General features: G+C 48.8%; 1 pseudogene; it reads right to left on the bottom strand.

The window, feature by feature from the left end:
• Positions 1–5,759: 5,759 nt before the first annotated feature.
• On the bottom strand, positions 5,760–6,377 carry LOC147737780 (thymidylate kinase pseudogene; annotated as a pseudogene).
• Between the last annotated feature and the right edge of the window lie 752 nt (positions 6,378–7,129).

The raw sequence follows: 7,129 nt of genomic DNA, 5'->3' as shown, positions 1-7,129 counted from the left end.
CGTGCACGTTAAACGAGTACCTTTACCTTTGCCCTATGACCGGTGGGTCCAGAAGGGAATTGCTGACTCTGAGACCGAGACTGTGCCTCGCTTCTTGCCGTTCAGTGATGCACGTTTGAACGGAACTACTTCTGAAGAGGAAAGCGACAAAATTCTGCAAGGATCTGTGCCACCGTCAATGCAATTGGACACTCCTGAGCCTGAACTCCTGTTTCAAGACCATGCAACTCCTGGTCGAAATCGCTGTAACTTAAGGCCAAGACCTATGACTATGGACAAATAAACACATTTTTCTTTTTTTGATTGTGCAGCTCTCTCATCCAGGAAACTTGCTCATTTTTGATTTTCGAACCGCCATCCGGTTCTGCTGCTAGGGCCGCGGCTGCCCAAAGTCTTTGGGGTGCAGCCGAAGACGGTTAGGTCGACGGTTCTGCTCGGTCTAAGGGAGTTGCCCTAAACTGACGGAAGCACTCCTTAGCAGAATCAACCTCCCGCCGCGGGCAGCAACTTAGAGGATGGAATTTCCCAAAATAGAGAGACCTGCCAGATCAACGAACTCTGAAAGTAAAATATGCACTGTGATGGCAAGAAAACAGTTTTCAATAACATGCATTTTTATGTTGTGTAGCATAATGATGTTTTTGATTGGTTATGCTTTATTCACTTTTCGAGTTTCATTTGCATACACTACACAACCATCACCTCCTCCTACTGTTTCCCCGCACTCCTTTCACCCTCTACCTGAACACGAGCCTGCCAGAAGACTAGAATTTGTAAATAACTCATTCGTCCAACTCCTACACCAGCACCAGTCTATAATGAACACAACAAATTGTTGGGTATATGGACTCATGCCACACACGACAGATAAGGGTATCCCGTATTTTGTCCTGCCATTTGGCTACCATGGTTCGCTATGGGCTTTTCGAGCAATGTTCCTGTTTGCCCTCGAACCATATGTCCCAGGAAAAAACTCAAGCAACAAGGCACTTGTGGCAGGAATTAGAAATATGAGCAGGGATATCGAGACATTTAAAACGATCCCCAGAGGTGAATTGACGCCTTATAGTAAATGGAATGTAACTCAATATGGAATTTCCTTGACTGAGAGTCAGAAATCAACTAAATCCTCCCCAATCTGGATAGTACCCCACCAAGGTCACCTATGTCTGCAGGGAAATGGCAAAAACCCCAGAGCCCAGCTAGGGAAGAGTGTCTGTACCGAAACTTATGTCTTCTCATCTCAGACATCTCCTTCATTTTTAGCAGCTACGGGTACCTACTTCGTCTGCCACGATAGAGCATACACATGGTTGCCCCCTGACTTTTCGGGCACATGTTTAATCTCGTTTCTGCTGCCACCCACCTACACGGCCGAGGCAGATTACCATTGGACAAGGACAGTTAGGGGTGTCGTGAGTTAAGACGACACTGCGGAACAGGAGTTTGGAGATTTCGCAAAAGGTTTTCTGCCGTTTTGGGGGCCTATGGTGAACAGCAGGAACATTCGCCAACTGACGAGGGTAGTTGAATCCGCCGTGATTGAAACGGCTGGTGCCCTTAGTAACTTGACTGCGGAGCTCCAGTCGGACCGCCTTATGACACTTCAGAACAGGGTTGCCCTAGACGTCATACTTGCAGATCGTGGTGGGGTATGTAGAGTGATCCAATCCAGTTGCTGCATTTTCGTCCCTGACAATGCTCCGACAGTATACCAGGCCATCTCCAAACTACACAAGATCTCGGATTCCATTCACGTGGATAAAGGGGACTGGTCCTTACTGGGGTGGTTCTGGGAACTGATATCTGCCTGGGGATGGAAAATTCTGATATTCATTGGAATGATCTTAGCCATTCTGTTCCTGTTCTGCTTATGTGTACAGTGCGCTCCTGCAATATGTGGCCTCTGTGCTACATCATGTGTAAGGAAGCCTGTGTCAAGAGATGAACTGAGCAACAGGATGATGCTACAGCAGCATCTCCATGACTTCATGAATACAGATTTGGACTCACATTAGCATGAGTTATTGCCTATATAAGGGCAAAAGGAGGGTCTGTGGTACTGAAAATCTGGACCCTGCTATAATGTGGTAACGAAGCCCAACACTTGTGTCAGAAAACATCATCATACTATGACGAATTTGGTATCGGCAGACCAGTAATGATTAAGGCATTATGCCTGTGCATTTGCGTCACGATCGAGTGATGCAATCACCTTAAAATCGTACTTTCTGTCTTTGAACCCTCGGGTTCCATTTTGTGAGCGGCATCCATCTTGTGGTTGCCCTTACATAGTCAATCGAGCTGAAAGGACACGTAGACCTTTCCTGACTCCTCTGTGACCTGGGCGAGCTGCCTTCACTGCCTCCAGCCAAACCTGTTCGGGCAGTCCCCAACCCAATGGCCAAGCGAGATTAACATCAAGGCGCACCATGTCATAAACCATTCACTGCATACAAACCACACTTTATCATACACACACCTGTCTCTGTTTCTTCTTTATGGCTAGTTTTACAAGGATGAGGTGCCCGATTTTATTGGGGTTTCATCGATATCTGATGGAAGTTCTGGGCCTTGCTGGGTAATCCATCACAAACTGGACAAACGAAAATATGGGCTAGCCCTCATGACTTTGCTTTTCCTTTGTTGTGAAAATATGTATATGACCAAACTGTAAACCTAGGAAGTGTAATATTGTGTATAAGAAGAGAAGGCTGGCTCTGTAAAAACGAACAGTCTCCTGAGAATATACACACAGTGCTGTTGTACTTCTAGGACGCTTGTTACTTGGTTGCAGCCAATAAACTCGATCCTTGACATCAGCTAGAAGACTCCGTGTTTCTGTGGTCCAAAACAGGAAGAACCAAGAGGTCTCTGGGTGTTGTTCCCCTGGCACCACCGGGTTCCTAAAAACCCGGCACCTCAAACCAGCAAACACTGCAGAGCACATACCTTGTCCTTGGTGCCAGGAGATGCAAGGACAGAATGTATAGGTATGGGTGTATCAGTCGCAGGGTTTTTACAGTGTTGACTTACACGCATCAATACTTAAGACTTGAATGATGGATTCGGCAATATGGTGGTATAATAACAAATATGCCTGCGCTTGGGCCTCATGGTATAATCCCCTAGTTACACCATGAATGATCAGATCAATGAGATCATCTTCTGAGCAGCTGTAGTGCCCCCTGCCCTCTGTGACTGAGAAGTGCAGTCTGTCTCTGGCTATTGCCCTTCCATTACTGGTGCTTTGCAGCAGTTTTTAAGATCTTCTTAGAGTTTCTCGTTGCTCAAATGGGTGTAAGTTCTGATATTTATTAGTTTTTCCTCTTGTTCATTGCTTGATTTTGCTTTTGAGTAAGTTTCACTCATAGCCATTGAAATGTCACTCATAACTACACTGAATTAATTTTTTTTTTTTTACTCATAGCGATCTGAAACCCTCAGCAGGTAGGCTTCATTTGGGCGCGGGTGAAGGCCTTTGATGTCTAGATTTAATGTGCTGTTGCGGCAACTTAAAATAAAGCTGGTGCCTGGAGGTGTCTGACTCAGGTCAATCAGATCGTGTGAGGTCACAGTGGGGCGGGTGCGTTGCCGGGAACGAACAACAGGCAAGGTGCTGCCTCCAGGATCCATGTCTGGAATATTTTCAGACAGAGACACCTGCCCTCTGATCGATTGATTGATTGATTCTCCAAAGGGCACCGGAGCACCTTCATTAGGAGGCTCTGCAGTGTGAGTCAACATTACAACAAGTGAGAAAGCATGCTCTACAAGCACAGCGCATGCCAGTGCGATCGCTCAGGGCTGCGCAGCTGAGTTCCTCGAGGACGGCTCCTGCAGTGTTCCCCGAGCGCTATAATTGCGTGACTAAAGCATTTTAGTCTATTGATGTGGACACCAGCAGTAACATGTGTTAGTCTCACTCCTGATGCGTGGTTCTGGGCAGGGCTAGATGCATTCCCTCTTTGCCTTGCATTGAAGAAGCTGCCATGTCAGGCAGGAGACAGCCTTTTTGGCTTCAAAAGTCGGGACTGTCCTGTGTTAATCGGGCCTATTGGCACGTATGCACACGAGTATATTGTGGAAGTACCCTAGCCCCACGGAGCCTTTGGTCATTATTCATACATGCCAATAGACCCGATTCAGGCGGGAGACTACCGATTTTTCAAGCCAAAAATGCCTTTATTTTAGCCGTCTCTTGCCTGAAATTGCATTTTCTACAACAGAAGTCAATGGGGGATTTTCATTCTCCTGATTTTCTATTTTAAATCTCCCCCTCCCTGTCCTGAAATGTTGCCTGTGTGATTATTACTGGATTTTGAGACTCTTCACAGCCTGGATCCAGAGCACAAGTCACCATGGGGCTGCTGCAGGAGCCTTGCTGTCACCGAGGGGGCGTGGCCAGCCACAAACATTTGCATACCCAGAAGTCTCTGCGGCAAACACCCGATTCATCAGTACAGGCGACACAGGCGTTTGTTTAACAGTAGAAGGAGCGTCTGTATCTGTGCACACACAGGCATTCATGAGGGTGACTGACACGTCACCGCTGTAAAGTCACCCTACTATTAGGAAGTTATATTTTCATGGTGATTGTGCGGACAGCACAATTCTTCCTCTATAAAGTCTAGTTGCTCCGCGCATCACGCGCACTCCGAGGGGCCGTGAGAAGCGGAATTCTATCAATTTTTGGAGGGTTTCTGTACAAGAAACTCCGTGATTGGTTGAAATGTGAGTTTAGTGGGGTGGTCGGCCTCGCGCGGGATGTTCTCAGCCGCTTCCTCCGCGGGGTCACATGATGACGCGCCCCTGCCTGAAGGAGCGGGAGGTGCAACGCTCCCTCCTGTCGCTAGAGGTCGGGAGGCTCCAGAGGAACCTTCAGCGCGTCACCAGCACTCTGCATACCCACAATCCTGTGCGCGCCTCATACTGCTGCTTTACTTTCATTCTAAGATTAGGGCTCTTTGTGGCATTGAAAACAATGAAGAGCGGACATTTAAGACCGAAGGGGCCAGAGTATCAGTCCTCAAGTTGGAAGGCACGAAACTCGGCATACTACGTTTTTAAGGGAAATTCCGGGTTATTAGTGTATTGTACTATATACTATCAATAACGAAGCATTGGCAAAGCCAATAGTGGGACCTTCAATAATGAGTGTAACTGATGGATCGCGGTCCAAAATGACGCCCGAAACAAAAAAAAGTGTATTTGTAACGCTTGTAATCCTAAATCCGTATGCTTTCAACGGGTTCTTATGTAATGCAAAAATGTGCAATCATTTTACGCATGTAACCGTCAGTCCTTATGTTTTCAACTGCATCCTATGTAAAGCGCTCTGACACCTTCGGGTAAAGTTCGCGCTATATAAAATTGCATAAATAAATAAATAAATAAATATTCGCCCCCACCCCCAATGTTTGAAACCGACTCTAGACGTAAATTATACATTTGGGATCCCAGGAGCTCATGTCGCTGCTGCAGGGACCCTGCTGTCAATAAAGGGGGCGTGGCCACACACATTCATTTGCATACCCAGAAGCCTCTGCGGCAAACATCTGATTCATCAGTACAGCGACACAGGCGTTTGTTTAATACTAGAAGGAGCGCCTGTATCTGTGCACACAGAGGCTTTCATGAGAGTGACTGACACGTCACCTGTAAAGCATTGGTAGAGCAAATAATTCCCAATATAGGGACTTTGGTTAAGAAGTGTAACTGATGTCTTTGCCGCTGTTCCGATAAAAAGACTGTACGTTTTAAGGAACCATTTGCACAAATGTATGTTCTTGCGGTAGGCGGTTGGATGCATCAATCACCTTCCAGTTCACGGACTTGTCGTTTCTGAGCTCCTGAAATCTCTGCAAGACTTTTTTCTGGAAGGCAGTGGTCTCATAGCGCTCAGCTCCAAAACCACCCCTCTGCTCCGCTTCAGCTGTGCTCAGCTCAAGAAACAGGATCAGATCTGGCTTCGGAAGTCCCACATCAGGCTGTCTACACCAGTCCAGTGAAAAGTTCTCTTTGGCGCTGGTGAAGGCCACTCCCGAGAAGGCATGTCGGCCCACCACCAAGGTGATCCCACTGTGTAGCTTCTGCTTCATCCACGCTACTTGCTCCCATCGATTGGCAGAAAAAAGTAGGTGCACAGTGTGATCGTCCAAATCACTCTTCTTCTCCAGATAGGAGCTGATCAGCCGGCCAATCTCAGCTGTTCGCTCTGGAAATCGCACCAACTCGGCGCTCCCTCCAGCAGAAACCAGTGCCTCTACCAACCGGCGGCACTGGGCGCTCTTGCCAGCACGGTCCACGCATGTTACTCCACTTAGTCCGTCGAGCCCACAATATCTGGCCCGTTGTGTGTTTTGCATGTAACCCATCTATTTCACTGCAACACGGCCCCCTCTCGGTTTGAGTAGCACAGTAAGCTGGACCTCTGCTGGAACAAGTTAGGGATTCTGACTTTTCTGTCAAGGACTTTATATACATATGCTGCCATGGATGAATGCTGTTGCTTTTTGTTGATGTCTCGCTGCATACACTGCCCTGCCTCGCTGCTGTATTGTGTACAAGCATGTTGGACAGGCCACATGAAAGGCCGCTCTCCCCCGGCCCGACCCGGCCTGAGCCCGGTCACGCAGGTACCACACACCACCCTTGCACGTCCTCCGTCCCCTCAGGGACCCCTGCCCTCGAGCATGTCAACCTCGTGGGTCCGATCCACTGCCAGCCTACGCGCCCATCCTGGGGCGCCATCTTGGACACTCCACCACGTGGCCGCCTGGCCCCCGGCCGACCTCAACCCTGGGCCTGGCCAGGCCTCAGACATCCCGGCACCACCATCCACCCAGGAGGTGAGCGGGCTACTTGGCAAGTCAATGGGAGAAAGAGGTGTCGATGGCTCTCCCCCGCCAGGTGCCGCTCGCCCATCGCCTCCCCGGGCGCTGGCTCCACCCCCCTGCCGGGTGTCTGGACTCCCTCATCCCGGACCTCCCGACCTCCAAGTGCGAGGGTCCGGACATCAAAGCACACCAGCCCTATAACTGGGGCAGCTCCAGAGCAGGAAGGCAGTTGTATCTTGGAGTCGAGAGACGTAAAGAGGAACTCATCCTAGACGGACTACTGGCGCTGC

This window comes from Lissotriton vulgaris, chromosome 1_1, assembly GCF_964263255.1.
Source record: "Lissotriton vulgaris chromosome 1_1, aLisVul1.2, whole genome shotgun sequence".
Lineage (NCBI taxonomy): Eukaryota > Metazoa > Chordata > Amphibia > Caudata > Salamandridae > Lissotriton > Lissotriton vulgaris.
This window is presented reverse-complemented; position numbering and strand designations above follow the sequence as displayed.